At 44.7% G+C, this 17,937-nt stretch overlaps 1 long non-coding RNA gene across 1 annotated transcript in view; it reads left to right on the top strand.

Moving 5' to 3' along the window:
• The window catches only part of LOC138108060 (uncharacterized), a 40,840-nt gene extending 31,166 nt beyond the window's left edge, over positions 1-9,674 (top strand). Inside the window, exons 5-9 of the long non-coding RNA XR_011149850.1 lie at positions 847-997; positions 3,032-3,137; positions 4,140-4,203; positions 6,224-6,960; positions 8,371-9,674. This is a non-coding gene — a long non-coding RNA (uncharacterized lncRNA). The remainder of the gene's footprint in view (positions 1-846; positions 998-3,031; positions 3,138-4,139; positions 4,204-6,223; positions 6,961-8,370) is intronic.
• Positions 9,675-17,937: the final 8,263 nt, after the last annotated feature.

Genomic DNA, 17,937 nt, shown 5'->3' with positions numbered 1-17,937 from the left:
CTCTCTCCTATAATTACTTGCTTCCTCTGTTGTATACAAAATTGAGTTGGCTAGCTTCTCTTTGAGTCTGCACAATGTTAGGATACAGGGGCAGCAGTACAGAGTTCTGTGCTTTTGCTGTCCTGCCTCTTTTCCTACTAGTTTCAGCACTATTTCAGCTCCATGCTTGCCCCTGCATGCTCATTCTGATCTGGGACCCCTGCCAGCTGCTACAGCCATGTCCTAATGCCAGCTGGGATGTGTAGGTGCTGCAGTGAAAGGATGACGCTCATAGTATGGGACATTTATTTTTGACATTTTACAGAAGATGAAAGCAACTTCTAAACAACTTCTCTGTGAGCTCTCAGCCTCTTCAGGAGCATGCTGTTAATGGGCTTACTCCCAAAGGCAAAGATCTATCCCGTCTCCCATTTTCTTGGAATTTGGGATCTCATGGATTTCTGTGAGATGTGTGGGCACTCGACACTTCAGATTAACAAGCTCTCTTTCTGCCACAGCAGACATTTGCCAGCACCCGCTGTGCCCACATGGGAAGATCTGCTTCCAGAAATCACGCTCTTAAAAGCCTCAACCCTGTGCTGGGAGCTCCTGCAACTGGATCAGGCTTTGCATTTATTTATGGGCTAAAAGAATAGTTGATTTTAGTCAGACCCTCTATGAGCAAGAAGAAAAACAAAGCTGAACATCTCCTCCCAATGTTACCAACTGGTCCTATTGTACAGTGGTTTTGTCAGCAAGTTATTTAAAATCTTAATCCCTTTCAGCTATTAGGGGGAGCTCCGAGGTAGAGGGAGACTGGAAAGAGGAGTGATTTTCACTTGGATTTTCATCTTTTCTTTTCTCTAGTGCTGTAACCTGATGCAGAGGCAATGGCATTTCACAATGTGTACTCCATTCACAGCTACCTGCTTAAAATGAGGAAGGTGGAGGAGTAAGAAGAAAAGACTCCTTTAAATCTGTAGAGGAACTCTGGTGCCTGTAAAGGCTATTTAAAGAAGTAAACCCACTTTATCTTGTTAATCTATTTCTGCATTGTAATTTATGCTGCCATTCACATGGTGTCAGAAAGCTATTGTAAACCCTTGTATAAACCCACCCTGTAGACTTGAGGGGCTCGAGTCCATGGCTCTGCCAGCCCTAGCATATTGGTGATAGGATAATAGCAGGTTTCACTCTTAGAAGCTTTTTTGGAGGGGTTAATGCACAAGAGGAAGAATGGTAATGATTCCCAACAGACCACCTACTTTGTTGCTAGCAGTAGGCAATCTCTAGTGTGTGCATCCTGGTAGAGGTGAGTTCTGAGAAGAGATGTGAAATACAAGCTAGGAGCTTTTGCAAATGATCTTTGCAAAGCACTTCATGAAATGCCACATCAGTGAGATATCTGAGAAGAAAGCCCAGGCTGGGAAATTGCTTCAGAACAGCAGCTGGAGGAAAGTTACCATTTCTTTGGGCATTACCACTCACGAGAAGAAAAGCCAGCTGAAAGGTCATTCAGGAGGATAATGTGCTGGGAACAACGGGGGAATAGGCAGAATAATGACATAAAGGAAAGATGCTTGAGGACAGGCTTTGTCTCAGCTAACACTAAACATTTAGTCATCTAGGCTCTCTTTGTGGTCAGCAGAGCATGGCACTTTGAAGCCATGATTCAAGTGAACTATTTTGGGCACTACCCCTACCTAGGATGAGGTGAATTACACTTTATACATGCCTGTCTCTTCCTCTTGGTACTGAGAGAGGTTCAGGCACATAGCCTAGATACAGACATCTGTATTTTAGACAAGTCGGAAGGCGAGACAAATCCTCCTTTGCACGTGGAGTGAGACTGAGAGGGCATGGATGGCCACACGGCATCCTGTGAATCTGGACAGCATCCAGTCACCCTCTGCCCTTGTCTTCAGGAGAGATGAGGAAGCAGAACGAGAGAGGATGGAAATGAAAAAAGGGAGAGAGAGGAAAGCGAATGGGGAACTCCATTTCAGCCATGTTGTTTCATCGCTCATTAAATGTCCTGCAAGGAATATGAGAGATGTAGGCTGAGGAGAGTAGCACAATAAATTAGAAATGGGAAAATGTGTGCTACAAGTTTTGCTAAGATGTGAACTTCTTCATGAATAACCAACATTATTATAACTATCAACTAAAAAAGGAACAGTGACATTTTATTATTATAATTTTGATCTAAAATTGCGTTCCAAAATCTTTATAGACTATCTTCAGCTTGCTGATATGTATATTTTGCACTGAAAATCAGGTTTTGCATGAGTGGAAAAAAAGAAAGCTTTTGTGATGACTGCAGCACAAATTTCTGTGAATGGTTCTTTAAGCTGCATTGCCAGAAATGTCATGAATCTGCTCAGAACTCCAAGGAAGGGAAGTGGTTTGAAATTCCTAACACTGCTGTTTCAGCCAGAATAGCCATTTTGGGTGTACTTCACATGAAGCATGGCTTCAGGGCTTGATATGTCTTCATGCTGGGCCCTGTATTGTGCCAAGGAAATTCTCAGTGTTTAACAAATAATAATAGAAATAAGCTGTGTAAGCATATGTGAATCTTCATGTTATAATTTCACGTGCAGAAAAATGATCTCATAGGCACATAGGAAATAGAGCAGATGGTAAAATGTGTATTGGACTACACTCAGGCTGGATACTAAGTCTCCTAGACAATAAAAGCACAAATGCTGGACAGTCCCCTCCAGCCATGCACATGAAGTACTGCCTCATGAACTGAGATAGGGGAGCAGAGATCAAAACAGATTAAGAGGCCACCTTTGATGTGTTGTTTTCTCCTATTACTGCAAGTTGCAGTACTGTGATCTGTCATTCCCTGTGTGGATATTCAAAGGTGTGTGCACATGGACAGCCCTCAGCTGGGTAACTGGGAGGTGGGTACCCGGCTGCATTATTCCAATTTTGAACATGTGCAATTCCACCCATTTCAGAGGTGTTTCACCTGCAGTAAAACAGCCTCAGCAAGGTGGTTCTTGTTGAAGTCTTATAGCTTAACCCTGCTTTTTTCCTCCAGAGATCATTCTTGCTGGAGGTAGATGAATCCTAGTCCACACTCCTGTTTCAAGGCATGAATTTCTCTTGGAGACTAGGGCCAAGCTGCAGCCCTGAGCAATAACAAGGTAAGCTGGGAAAATCAGGAATAACCATGAACTGAGTGAGTTCAAAATTTCTGCTGGAAGAGGAAAACTGAGGAATGAGGCCATGTCAGATTTCAAGGAAGTTTTCCTCTGTATACTAGCAAAACAGATACCAGCAGAAAGCTATAAAAGCAAACCACAATGAACAAAGCCTCTTCCCAACATACGTCTCACCAGAAAGTTTGTAGGTAAACAAAAGCCTCACATGCCAGGTCTGTTATAAGAGTAAGCTGAGCTGAAAGGTTCCTTCAGTTATATCAGTGTAAATATTCTGAGTGCAGATCTGGCCAGTTAGTAGCCCCTGACTGATGTACAATATTAGATTCATGCCGACCTCAGGAAAAAAATTATCTCTTGCTGTTGTGTCAGTTTTTATTCTCCTGTCTCTTTGCTATAGGATGTCTGATGGGCTATTCTGGAGTGTTAAATACAAATCATCACAGTGCTCTATTGGATAAGCTTCTCTACATTGGGCAGATCATGCGCTTCAGAGACCAAATCAGCTCACATCTATCCACTGGCAACTTCCATTCAATGGCAGTGGCTTTGGCACAGCTACCTAGGATTTCATGGCAGAATTTAGGGAAATTGTGCCATGAAATTGGAGGAAATATGATTTGAAAATCGAAGGAAAGGCAGTGAAAATTTTGTATTGGGATGCTGAGATATCAGTGCTGAGATTCATTGGAGTAATAAGATCTATGGTTTGGGTGTTGGGATTTTTGGTTTGTTTGTTCGGGTTTGTTTGCTGGGTTTTGTTTGTTTGCATTTTTGTTTGTTGTTGTTGTGTTTTTTTTTTTTATGAACAGTTAATCTGTTAGTAGACTAATAAGTTAGTTTAAAGCACTGAACCTTGAAAGACAGTCTGGATCCTGTCTTTTCTGTTCACCCTAGTGTATATCTTGGGGAAATGCCTTTGCACCTCTCTTTTCTCAAAAGTAATCCAGAGATAACTGTGTCTGCTTATATGATTTATTTATTCAGACCGTACCCGGCACCCAGAGTCCATGGAAGAGCCCTGGAATCAGAAATTGCAACCTACTTTGAAGTAAGCCACACAGAGGTTTTAACTGGTGGAGGTCAGTGGGAGATAGGGACAGAGGGAGGAGGTGGGAGGTGCTGTCTTGAGAAGAAACTGTGTTTGTGATCTCTATAACTTGCCTTCTTTACAACTGGAGGGGGATTTTCCTAATAGAAAACCTGTGAGCTATATGAGGAGGGCAATCCACTCGACCCTTGCCCTCTCCTAAGCCTTTAAGTCATCATAACATTTCATTTCTTACCAGCTTCAGGACCACTTCTTGGGATTTATTTTGATTGCAACGCAAAGACAACATTGCTTAGCCAGGAGGAAGGCCAGAACAGGGGTGTTGGAGCAGGGTACCTGAGTGGGGACATAGCAATCATATTTGAAGAGGGTGAGAGCTGGTGGCAGCGAGGAAGATGAACAGGTTGTGTTTGTGCGAGTGACCTTATTTATTTCAGCATGCTGAGGAGGGGCCAAATGTACTGCATTGAAGGAAGTCAGTCCACACACATATGGGAGCGGGTCCAGCACTACGTGGCTGGCACAAGCCCAGGCGCTGCTTTGCAGGGTGACAGCCTGGGGTTCTCAGGGCAGCTGCTGTCCTCAGCACTGGCTTTTGAGAGCTCTTTGCATTGCAGGCTGTGCTGAAATGGGCAGGGTGGTTACTCAGAGCTGGCGGGAAGGGCATTCTGCTCTGGCACCCCCCAACCCTGCGGCAGGCACCAGCAGTGGGGGAGGACCCACAGCCCCCATGGCACTGAACAGACCCTTGCGAGCAACTGATTCAAAATCGTAATTTGTCACTTCAGCATTTGGCCTCTGAATGGCTCATGGACCAATCCTGACATTTCTTCTTTTTAATGCTGTATTTGTTATCCTCTGACTATTTTGGGTGGGTAATTATCCAGTGTGTACTGTGTGTTGCAAAGCCCAGGAATATTTGCTTTGGCTTTTCTTCCTGGTTAGTTAGGGTGTGCAGTTGCTGGCCGAGATCTTGTGGCATTGTTTCTGAGTACGTAAATGAAATTTTTATACAAGAGAATAATGAATACAGACCAGAGAATAAGGCACATCCTGTGGCAATTTCACAAAGGCAATTTTTCTTGCTAAAACCCATAAGGGGCTCAGCAGCTGTGATTATTTACACATGTACTTAATGGTTGTGCACATATGACTGATACAGGATAACAGACACCTAGTAACCAGAGATGGCTGCGTTTGGTGGGTACCTTGAATCATCCCTGGTTTTGTCTGTTTTCTTTCCCTTTCTCCTTCCTGTTTGACTATAGAGGCGCTTCTAAGGATGAGGAAGAAAACCGCATGAAACCAAAGGCTGGGTGTAACCAGCTTCAAATGCAGACAAGAGTCAGCATGTACCTTCATGTGTTAACTGTTTCCATCTTTCAGCATATCACATGGATGGGGTGGCATTTTAAAACACACAGAGGATTGCTGCCACACATGCAGCAATGTGTGCACACACATGCACACCCCTCGGTGTACACATGCTTTGCACTGCACCCAGTTTGGCTGTGGTGCCAGCAGCAGCCCAGCTGTGGTGAAGAAAGCTCAGCCTGCATGTTCCCTCAGCTCCCCATAAGAATTTTATGCCCTGTGCCAAGACCCACTTTGCCACAGCTGAAATGTTACCTGAAAGAGTTTATCTGCATTAGGTGTCAGAGTGATTATTCTGCTCCTTGCAAAAGCTAGAGTTTGCTTTTTCCAAATCTTTGAATGTGGTCTTGTGTCTATGTTAAGGCACACATGACTTCAAGACATTGAAACTTTGGTATCAAATGTCACAAATATATGTCCAAGCCCCAAGTGTGATGATGGTACTCAGACAGCAGCTATTGCTAAAGAGTTCAATCCATCAGTTCTCATCCCACAAACAAATTGCTGGCAAATGTTCCTTAGGGTCTTTTAAAAGTAAAAGAGGTCATATATAAGAAAGAAATTATTTTGAATACATCAAGGAAATAATCTTGGTAAAACACTGGAAACCACAAATTCCACTGACACGAGATTTTATTATTTGCAGGTGATTTTGTTTACTGCCTGTGCAAGTCCAGACCTTGCCTTGGGTACACAGTGGGGACTTGCTACAAGAGGACATGAGTGGAGATGAGGAAGTAGGGATGGATGTTATTTGCAAGTTACCAAACTCACTGCTTGTGAGAAAATGGAAAACACTTGCCTGACAAAGACAATTTTGTGGGGTTTAAAGGCAAGGCTTGCTTGTCATCCACGCACCAAGGGAGCTCTGATAGGAGAATATCTCATGCCATGATCCCATCTAATCTTGAGAAGCAGTACAAGCCAGCAGGAGTGATGCCTTCAGTAGCTGCCTGGTCAGCCACAGTGCTCCCTTGCCAACACTGTACCCCATTCCTGAGATTAGGATAGATGCTGGTGTGAGCCCCCCATATCACAGGCTGCCAGTTGCTCAGAAATCCCTGCTCTTAATGGGTGAATGGGTGGTTTCATGGTGGGTTGAAAGTACAGCCCTGTCCTCAGTGTAACCTTTAAACTTGATTAAAAAGCTTCCAGGGCCAGGCAGCCTGGGCTGCATCCTTTGTTCAATTCTGGCAGTGGCTCTTGCATTCCCTAATCCCTGTTAATATCACTGCTTGTCAAAGAAGATTTGTGCCTTTCCTGGAAGATGGACGCTTATTTTGTACCAGCCGGGGGAGAAGGAGATGCCTCATCAGCTGGTGCCGGGAACAGCGAGTAGCAGACAAGAAAGGCATCCTGTTTTCTGGGGAGAAGGATCAGGAGGTGGGTGAGCGTCTGGCTCTGACTATTAACTCTGGCTGCTAGCAGTGCTCCTGTGTTTTCAGGATGCAACACAATCCTCTATTTCAACTATGCACAATCTGTGAACCTTTCCTGGCAGTGTTTGTGCCCAGGGTACCAACGTAGTATCCTGGCCAAACTGCAGGACAGATTATGCTCTGCTGACCTATATTCCCCTAAAGTCATTTTCAATTAGTGTAGTAGTCCCCCTTTGTGCACCAATAAATTTCTCCCTGCCATAATGTTGAGCTGAAACTCCAGAGGCCATGCTCTCTTGGGGGCATTTTGCTGCCTGTTCCAAGCAGACAGAGAAAAGGTCTGGATACCCATTGCTGCTCAGGCAGATGGCTCTGCTGCTAAGCCTGAGCCCAGACCATAGTTCTTCTCAGCCATGTCAACTCATGTCTCACCTCCCTATTAGGGGGTCCTTCCTGGGATGTGGAAGAGCCTTCTCTGGCTCAGTCATGGCAGGAACTCGGTACCACATGCTGAGAGAAGGTCTCAGCTCCTATGTTATCAGGATGCCTTTGATGTGGGGCTTTTTTTCTCTCTCCTGCCATTAGCTGCTTCATTTGCTGCAGGGGTGGGGAGATACAGGGACACTACAGCCTGGTGCCAAGCACTAGTAGAAGGAATCACACCAGGGCTCTGGCTGCTCGCCTGCTAGTGTGACTGAGCTGGCACACGTGGGTTCCCTGGAGGGTCAGGGTTTCTGCTGGCCCAGAGGAAGCAGTGGTCATCCAGCCTCTGTTGCTGTTTAGTGCATCCTGCTCCAGCCTGCTGGCTTCAGAATAACCACACCATCATCACTCTGCATTCCTGCCCAGGCTCAGCCTCACCAGCAAACCCCGAGCAGGTCAGGTGCAAAGACAGCTGTGGCTTACAATGGCACTAAGGAGAAGGATGCTCTGGGTACCCCTCGGGATATGTGTACCAACTGCTCCCAGGGCAGGTGTCTCCAGCTCAGCACAGGCAGGCTCCTGCTGTCAGCTGGTGACAGCTCAGCAAGGTGGCTTTTGCCATCTGGAATTGGCAGCAGCTTCTGCTGCAGTTTCCATTAGGTGGCTCAGGGAGCCTGGCCAGGGCTACAAAATGTGAGAAAAGGACCCCAAAGGCCACTAGGTCTGTCCCCCTTGGCAAGGCAGGATTACATGTGTTAGTGCATTTAGAGAGTCCTCCTTCGGAATTGCTCTGTCACTATCCCTTTCCTGGCTACCGCCCATGCAACAGCTGAGAGGCAGCTAATATAATTAGCAAGACTTAATGAGGGACAGTGCTGTTGGTCAGTGCATTCGGTGGAGCTGCTGAGCTCTGTTTGCAGCAGGGCAGAACCCACTCTGTTATCAAACAGCTGTCTTGAAAACTGGATGAGATTTTATCCATTGCTTTCAGGTTTAATACGAAAAGCTGTGATTCAACTTTGTGCAGAAAGCTGTTCATCAAGCTTCCAGAAAAGCTGACCCAGCTGGGATCTCTCCCAAGCAAGCAAAGCCCTGGGTGTGAATGGTGCCTTGGGCAGTAGTGGGACATGAGGACTACAATGGGAAAATTTCTAAATCATTATTGTTGTTTATTCACAGACATTGAACATTTTTATGCTCAACAGTTTCTTTGGATCTCTGGTGTTAATGAACTGTATAAAATACATACATCATCCTCCTTCCTTTTCCATGAAAATGTGACATTTTCTCGCCTACAGATTTTGAATTTTACCTTCTTGGTTGCACAATATGAGAAAAATATGGCCTGCATAATGAAAACCAGAAACCTCATGGCTTGAGATGTTCTTCAGTGTGATGAATGGATATGAAAAAATCATTTGTGTTGGAGTCATAGCACTGGTGTTGTGCGTTATTATTGGTACACAAGCAGGCCAGCTGGCGACACAGCTTAAACTATGCTCCAGGGGGAGGAAAAAGCTGAAACAGTGGCATCAAGAGTAGTTGATAGTTCAAAGCAAAACTTCCTTCTCTTTACCTTTTCTCACTTGGTACTTCCTAGGATCTCATTGTGGTTCAACTCTAGTCAGAAACTAAGCCCCACACAGTGAGTCATTCACTTGCTCCCCACTGGGATAGGGAAGAGAATCAGAAGAGTAAAAGCGAGAGAGCTTGTGTGTTGAGATAAAGACAGTTTAACAGGTGAAGCAAAAGCTGCACACACAAGCGAAGCAGGACATGGAATGCATTCACCACTTCCCATGGTCAGGCAGGTGTTCAGCCATCCCCAGGAAAGCAGGGCTCTATCACGTGTGATGGTGACTTGGGAAGACAAACACGATCAGTCCAAATGTCCCTCCTCTCTCCTTCCCCCAGCTATATAAGCTGAGCATGATGCCATATGGTCTAGGATATTCCTTTGGTCAGCCAGGGTCAGCTGTCTCTGCTGTGCCCTCTCACAACTTCCTGTGCACCCCCAGCCCTCTCTCTGCTGGGGTGGGGTGAGAAGCAGAAAAGGCCCTGCCTCAGTGTCAGCACTGCTCAGCTGTAACAAACACATCCCTGTGTTATCAACACTGTTCTGGTCACAAATCCAAAACATAGCCCCACAGCAGCTATTAGAAGAAAATTAACTATCCCAGCCAAAACCAACACAGACCTTTCTACAGGTTATTTTCCTAGAAGTCCTGTTGGAAGACTTTTGCTCCTAAAGGAACAAGGCTGGAGAAAAGCAACTGCAGCCTGCTACCTCAGCATACCTGTAATACAGCTGGTATTTCTTAAATCTCTTCCAATACTTTTAGTTTTTCTTCAAGGTCGCTTTAAATTACCTGTTTCAAACCACTTTGTTTAAATCTAATTTATGGGCGCCAAAGGCACATCTAAGCAATCGCTGTCACCTCTCCTTCCTGGTGCCTAAATTCGTAATGCCACTTCATGAGATAAAGTCTCCAGTGTCCATGCTGACCCAAGGTGTTCTTGACACATAGTACCTGTCCTTGTCCCTGTCCCCATGCATGGCACTGCAGTCCCCCAGCTCCCTGGCACAGTTTGCACAACACTGAATTGAACTGAGGAACTGATCTGGCTTAAAGAACATCTGCCAAAACCCTTCCCCCTCGTCCTGTTTTTTAATCTGGATCAATTCTCCAGTCTGGCCCTGATGTTAATAGAGCTGACAGGGAAGAAGAAAAGCTGGAGGATGAGGGGTGAAAAGGTGAGAGAGTAAGAAAAATCTTCATCTCGTCCTGTTGCTGTGGTCTCTGTCCCATGAACTCTCTGGTGTCAGACACCACACTGGGAGAGGTCACCCCAAACCTTTAAAATTTATTGAGTCTCTGCTTCAGCATATGTTACCTCAGGAGAATCTCTGTCAGGCTGTGACTACTGGAGGGATGTCAGACAGTAGTAAGAAGGATGTGGTGAATGCTTGGGAAAGTATGAAGGAGATGTTGGAAGAAATGGTACTTTACATGAGAAAACCAGTGGGAAGAGTCTAAACACCTAAACACCCACCTTCTTAGGAGATGCACCTGTAGGAGGAAGAACGTACAAGCAATTCAGGGAAGGGTGATCACTGCAGGCTCTGTTGTGCTGTCAGGCACAGTGTCACAGGTGCATCAGCCTATGGGAACAAGACTTGCTCGGGTTTTTTTTTCCCTTCAACAAACTGTAATTTTATGTATGTACATATGTATTAATACAGGGCAAGACAAATGTGGCCACAAACACCCTTTTCACATGCTCTCTGCCAAGAAATCCACCCTGAGTTGCATATGAAGCCTTGCCCGTAGGAACTATCTCTGTACAGACAAGCAGTTTACAGCCCATGACCCCAAACCATCTGCAGATGCCATTGTTATTGCCCTCAGTGTTTGTCTGCATCCCAAGGGTATATAAACTTCACTTTCCATCCCCACCCCTGTTTTAAATAGTAATTGGTCATCCCAGAAGCATGTTTACTTCCTTGTCATTTTTGGACTTAAATATAGAGCAGCCCAAATCACTTGAGACTTAAAATTTTCTAATTAACCAGTGGGAAACAGTGGAAGAACTCTGCAAAGTACAATGCACAGCTAAACCAAATGATCACCCTTGAGTTTAGGCGCAGGAATGTGGATACCCAGCATTGCCACCCACAAGATTTTTTTTCTTTATTTCTCCATTTGTGCAGGCTTTAAGAACTTCTGGTAAGTAAGATTTCTTGTAGAAGTTCAAATGTTTTCCTTTATGTAGGCATAACTGCATTGCACTGCGATGGTAGTTATTGGGATAAACTTTTCTAGAAGGAGAGTGAGGAGGGAGAGGACTTTGCTTGTCTTAGGCAAAAGGGGCATCACTGAAGTCAGACAGAGAAATAGAAGGCTACTAATTAATTGGAGGAATTTATCCTACTGAGAGATAATAGCAAAAATACAGCTCGGGCTTTATCTCAGCCTTGCACTCTTTTCTGTATTTTGGCCAAGTCATTCATGTCTCTTTGATGATTTCAAACTCTTTAAAAATGTTCATTTAAAACAGTTTTGTCTGCTCTGATTTTCCTGGACATCATTTCTCTACACAGATGTCTCTGCATTGCTTCTGGTCAGTGGAGAGCTAAGATACCTGTAGCAAGGTGGGAACAGCATCCTGTGCAAGAGCCTCCAGTTGTTGCCCTTTGAGGAGAGTGGAGAGGTAAACCTTCTGGAGATGCATTCAGGACTCATGCAGTGGGAAAACCTCCCAGTCCCTGGCAGAATCCAATTTCTCCAGCTCACCAGTTGCTGAAAAAGTACAGAGGGAAAGCTTGTCTTTGTGGGAAAAATGACAGGGTGTCCCTGAAACCCCACCTACACCATACAGAGATGACTCCTGGTGCTTCAGAGGTGGGCTTGGCAGAGCCCCCAGGTCTGTCCCCAGTGCATGGCTGGGACCCTGTAGGTCTTACCATGCTGCAAAAGGAGACAGATTTTTGACACATTATCTTTTACGTAGAGGTATCTAGAGGTTATAACACGCAATGAACTGACCAGACTGAGTTTCTTGTATTACCTTGGCTGTTATATTATGTAAGGGAGGCAGAGTGTCCTCACATTATTATTATTATTATTGTAATTAAAGAATATTGTGGTTTTAATTTGTACAGTTCCTTCCTCAGCATTGTTTGATACGAATAGATGATAACAGACTGGTTATTGTGAGTTATTAATAACGTATTGTTTGCTCACCATATGCCTAGGAGACAGAGCAGTAAGTGGGGCTGCTGTGTCCTAGGTGTCCCTCCCTGCACTCACAACTGAGTGGATATCTTTGATCTCTCTTTGCCTCCCGAGATCTCTCTTCAGTTTGGACTTACTGCTTACCATTCCCTTTGCCCCCACCCCTGGTTACCTCTATGTTTGAGGGATTCTGGAGAAAACAAGAACAGTTTGTTCTGCCTTTGCCAATACCTCTTGCATTTGTATGGAGTGGATGCTCTGGTCTGTTTTTAATTTCCATGGTTCTACAGTGCTTTTGAGTCCAAGGTGCTAAATATAGATCTAACCCATAATAGCCAGCCTCTTTTTCATTTCTGTCTTACAATGTTATTTTCTGCTTTTATCGTTTAAGCCTAATGGATTTACATTATTAGGAGCTCTCCAGTGTGTACAATGTGGTTATGACCAAGACAAATGCCTGCAAAGTTTCCAGGAACATTTGTCTGAATAAAAGCAAGAAAAAAGTGACTCTTCTCTGTCTCTGCAGGAAGAGGACTGGTGCAGTGTAGGCACCTTCTGTCTCCCCTTTATACTGCAAACCTGTGTGTCTCCTCTGGGTAGGGGAAGCACTTCCAGCACACTGCCTAGAAAAATGACTCTCTGGAGAAAAATCAGCAGACACCATGAAAAGTGCTGGCTCAGACACCTTGTGTTGGCAGACTCCTACCAAAATTAGTTCTCGATAAGCCAGTACATCTGTAGTCAGAACAAACTATTCCTTTTTCTTTATTCCTAACACAGCCATGCCCAAAAAAAATACAAGTCAGGAAAACGTTTGGGGAAACTATTAAAGAGCATGAAGGGAAAAGAATATCCAGACAAATATGGAGCCATTTGAGACAAATATGAAGTCGTGTAATAAACAGCTTGAATTTATGGGGGATAAAGCAAGCCAAGCACAAGTGATGGCTTTTTGGAGCTGAACTGCCCAAGCCAGCCAGGGAAGGAATGTGGTGGATAGAAAAGGCCAGGCTCACAGGAGACAAAAAGACCACTCAGGACAAATCTAGAGCCACACCTGTGTCTTTCCAAGCCTAACTGATACCAGTGGCCTAAGCCAGTAGCTGGAGAGGAGGATGGTATAGGGGAGAATTGGTCATTTCACTTCATTTCTGTCCAAGTGTTTTCCCCCCGGCTGTACAGGAGGCATATGAGAGAGGACTTCTTTGTGATCAGGGGATCCTTCCTTGATGAGCTTGGTTGGGGTTAGGGTCTCTGTGCAAGAACCCAAGCTGTCTGAAGACTCACCACGAAGTGCAGACGTGGAAGACTGACCTCTCCAGGAGAAATAAAGGTTGAAACCTACATGAACAGCTGCCCTAGGCACAGTGAGCTTCTCTTTACTTGGAGAAGCTCACCATGCTTAGCTTGAATATTGAAGTGCTATCTGAAAAGGGGCCGAGAAGCACAGTAGCATGTCACAGATCTCAGAGTGTGAATACTTTCTTGTTTTCAGCTGCCTCTCAAGGGAAACATGTCCTGGTTTGGGGAAAGGTGTGTCTTCAGTACCACCCTTGGTCAGGGTTCCTCTGGTCATTCACTTTGCACTACTGACAGTTCAGCTGGGGCTATCTTTGGAAAGAGCAAGTTGGTTTCCTTTGAAATAACCTTCAGGCACAGCTATGAGCATAGTTCACTCCAGGCTTTGCTCCTAGTGGGTACTAGGATGATAAACCAAACCTGGCTGCCTTACAAAGCCCTCCAGCACTAAAACAGCACTCTGTGCATCTTGGAATGTGACATTATGTCCATAAGGCCTGCTCAGCTGTGGCCGAGAAAGGCTGCAAGGAAGCTATTTGGCATATTCCCACTCTATAGTTTGCTGCTGGAAGCATTGCTTTTCATGGTGCTGTCCAGAAGACCACAGGAGAAATCTGTTGCTGCTGGAAATGGCATTAGTGCTGTAGGTCTTGGTAGCTGCCAGCAGAACAGATGGCCCAGGAGCAGTGCAGGGCTGACTGCTGCACTCATCCAGAAAGTGCACTGTGCAAAGCAGGACCAAGCTGGTCCCAGCTGTATCCTGGCAAAGGAAGAAAGGTATGCTGTGTAGGAAGGGAGCAGATATTTACTTTGAGTGCACCAATGACCATGTACCTCAGTGGGTGGGGAAGTTCAAATATGACAATTCCAGTTAGACTTAATTTTTCCTAGCAAGACATGCCAGAGCATTGATGCACATGGCCAAAGGTTTGCTGCAACCTGGTGAAATAGATTCTTCTACATTGCTTCAGACAGTCCTGGAACCAGTTAATCGTGTCTCTCCTGTTTCTGAAGTTTTGTGCTATTCCTACTATTGCAAAAATAAATCCTGAATATTCATAGAGTGATTATTTTAAATGCATTAGGAGCAATGCAGGGGTTGAAAAATAACACCAAAAAGAAAAAAAAAAAGACAGAAGGTGAGGTGAGAACATGGGCAAGAAACAAAAATGGTATGATGTCCTATGGGTTCATGAATTCAGTGACAGAGGGCAGACTATGTCCTCCAGACCAGTGCTCCAAACTCCAGTCCCCAGATCCTGCAGAGACAAGTGTGCCCAAGAGCAGGGACTGAATGTTTTGTCCACTACAGGTCTTCTATGGGCTCTCTGCTCAGCAAGGGCTTAAACCAGGCAGAGGCTGTGTGTGTACTGGTAAACTGAAAATGGTCAGGGCATGAGCCTGGACAGTTTCTCACATTCATTCATACTGTGTCCATTCAATTATGGACACAGTCCAGCTTGCACTCTTCCAGGCAATGCATCACCATGGTTAGCAGATGGTTAACCACTCCCAACACTGGTCTAGACTGGAGAGGACTCAGCTTTGAGGAATACTTGAATCTGTCCTGTATCATCCCAACCACTAAAACCTGACTGACAAAGCCCTAAATCAGATCATCTTTTAGCTCCTCTTGACTTGCCCTCCTCCTGGCTAGTAATGCCTCTTTTGAGGCCAGCAGTGAATTATCTGCCAGAGGGAAGTTCTTAAAAAGCTTTATGCTGAAGTAGCCTGCCTTATGTTCTCCATTAGGCAGGCTTTATTCCTCCCATGTTCAGCGTTACACCAGCAGAAGTTGGATTAGACTTGTATTTCTTGGCTAAACAATGACTAAAGGAAGCATGATAACTATCTACAAGTATTTGATGGGTGTAAACTCCAGTGAGGAAGAGGAATTGTTTAGTGTGGTTAAAGGACTTTTGTGGCTAAGAGCGATTAGATTAAATTGAACAAAGCAAAACATAAACTGAATAACCTTCGTAATGCTAGCAGGCTGCAAGGGCAGCTCCCAGGGGACGTGATGGAAGCAGTGATGTCTGGGTCAGTCGAAACGTCACAGGGAGCAGAGCAGCATTTACGTTACGGGCCTCGGAACACCATCCCATAAACAGCGTGTCAACTTTCCCTGTCATGTCCACACCCACACCACCCTGTGTCTACACGAGCACACACCCAGATGAATAAGGAGGGAGGAAGGGTGTCAGGATGGTTCAGCCTCTGCCTGCACCTGATTTGTCCCCTTCTTTTGGTGTAATATATTGCCCTAAACAATAAGATTTCATTCTGCTGACAGTGATTCTGGTCTTGTGACTCTTAAGGGAGAGCTTATGCTTCCACTTTCCATATTGAGCCATGAGTAAGCTTTCCTTAGTACTTCAGTAGGATGGGGCTCAAGCTCCAAGTATCTTAAGCTTGCTAATAACCTTGGGTTATCACATACCTACAGGGATGCCATCTGCCTTCCCTTCAGGTTACACCTCTCTCAGCTGGCAGGACATGGTATAGGGTGATCAACTCTGTACAAGAAGGGAACAAACAGGAGTGCACAGTTCCTCTGAAAATACACTGGTGGCCCCTTATTCACTGCTGGGAAAAATGAACTCACTCTCTCACACGTGAGAAGTAGTATGTCATAATCCATCTTGCCCCTTTTCTCTTGAAATCAAACACAGAGCAGGAAGTCCCATCCATCAGCAGTTTCTGATGGAGATCATGAACTGACCTGAGCACTGAAAACAAACGTCAGTGACTCAAGCACTGCTGTGTCTTTCAAAATCCTGCAGCCTCTCAGGGTGAAAGAAATAAGGGGATATGTGATGTTTGATGAGTCAGGATGCTTTCCCCTGTCATGACTGCTTCACTGCCTAATTATGCAGACACAATAGCAAAGAAATTAGACAAGCCAGGTAAGATTTGTTGTGGATGTCCAGATCATCTAGGACACAAGAACCTTATTTACCTGACATGACTTGTAAATAAACTACCCTGTTTTCAAAACAGCATATTGCTTCCAAATTGCAGGTTATCTGTTCTGAAACAACACCACAATAGGTTATCTTCTCCTTTAATCAGGCACACTTGTTGACATATCATTAAATTCCACTTAGCACAAGTGTGAGCAGCCTGCTGTTAAAAGCTGCAAGCAGAAAGCCAAGGAGGACACAGGCATCCTCCCATGGTGCTTGCAAAGAAGGCCCTGATCTGTTCATAAAAGGTCAGGAAGGGAGCAAGGAATTCAAAAGCCTTAAAAAACGGCCTGGACTGGAGTCTTCAGTACTGCGTCATCACAAGTTTTCTTCTCCCGAGGGAGTAATTCTTCAGATGTTTTACATGGCCCTTGCTGGTGTCTCTCCATGTTTTTCTTCAATGGCAATTAATCTATTTCTGCATTTATTGATCCTTCTTTTTTTTTAACAGAGGCAGAGCTAATAGACTTCTGTGTATATGGGAGAGACTGAAAGGGTTAACACCACCTCCCTTGCATATCCACTGCCCAAATGCTAAAACTACCTGGTTAGGTGTGCACATTATGGACCATGCAACAGAACAGGCATGGCACTACTGCAGAGTGTCTGCTGTGCTGACACATTCTTCTTCCCAAATCTGGCTGGCTGCAAAGGCCTCAGATAATAACATATTTTCTGGGTTTTTTGCATAGGCATGGAATACCAATCTTGGTGTCTTCATTAAAAATGGCATGCCTGAGGATACCATTTTACATAGGATAGTTTCCCATCCTGGCCGAGATTTTTTTTATATAAGTGGCTGGCAGGTGTTCATGCTCGTGGTGATGTTCAGAAAAGGCGAATTCTCCTTCTCATGTACCTGCTGTATTTTCAGTTTCAAATAAAGGCATGAGTATGTTGTATGGGTAGAAGAGAGGAAGATCACTGGGTTTCTGTCACCTCACATGACTGTGGAGGTTATTTTTAACCATTAGCAGTGGGTGATCCTAAAGCCCCTGATGAATGCATATTTAACCTTTGCCATGAGAAGCTGCAACTCCTGTGCAGTCTCTGCTGAAACCAACAGTGTCCGTTCTCCTGGGATTTTCAGCCTTAACTTCACAAACTCAGGAGGTTCAGAGCTCATGAACTGGATTTAAAGACAGGTGAGGATGAACCCGAGCAACTCCAAGTAAGCAGTGACCCCGTCAGAGGAAGGTGAACATTCCTTCATAACCCAGTGCAGGTTTCACAAATCTCTTTAACAATATCACTCAGTTTAAATTGTATGTTACCCTGTCCTCTTTCCTCTGTCTTCAGGAACACAGTCCTGGAAATCTGATGTATACTAACACATGAATTCTGAGAGAACAAAACATTGAGAAAAGACAACTGCAGTGTTGTCTTCAGAGTCTTAGTATGTGTGATATGGACCTTAAATTATACAGATGGTGTCCATAATATTGAGAGCATCTTGACAAATACATTCTGTGTAAAGTACAGCATTTTTTCAAAGATAGTCATTGTGCATTACTCCATAAATCAGCTTCTCACACTGACCCTCACAGATCTGCCTTC

The sequence above is a fragment of the Aphelocoma coerulescens genome, chromosome 1, assembly GCF_041296385.1.
Source record: "Aphelocoma coerulescens isolate FSJ_1873_10779 chromosome 1, UR_Acoe_1.0, whole genome shotgun sequence".
Lineage (NCBI taxonomy): Eukaryota > Metazoa > Chordata > Aves > Passeriformes > Corvidae > Aphelocoma > Aphelocoma coerulescens.
Note: the sequence above shows the minus strand (reverse complement) of the source record. Positions and strands in the feature narration are given on the sequence as shown.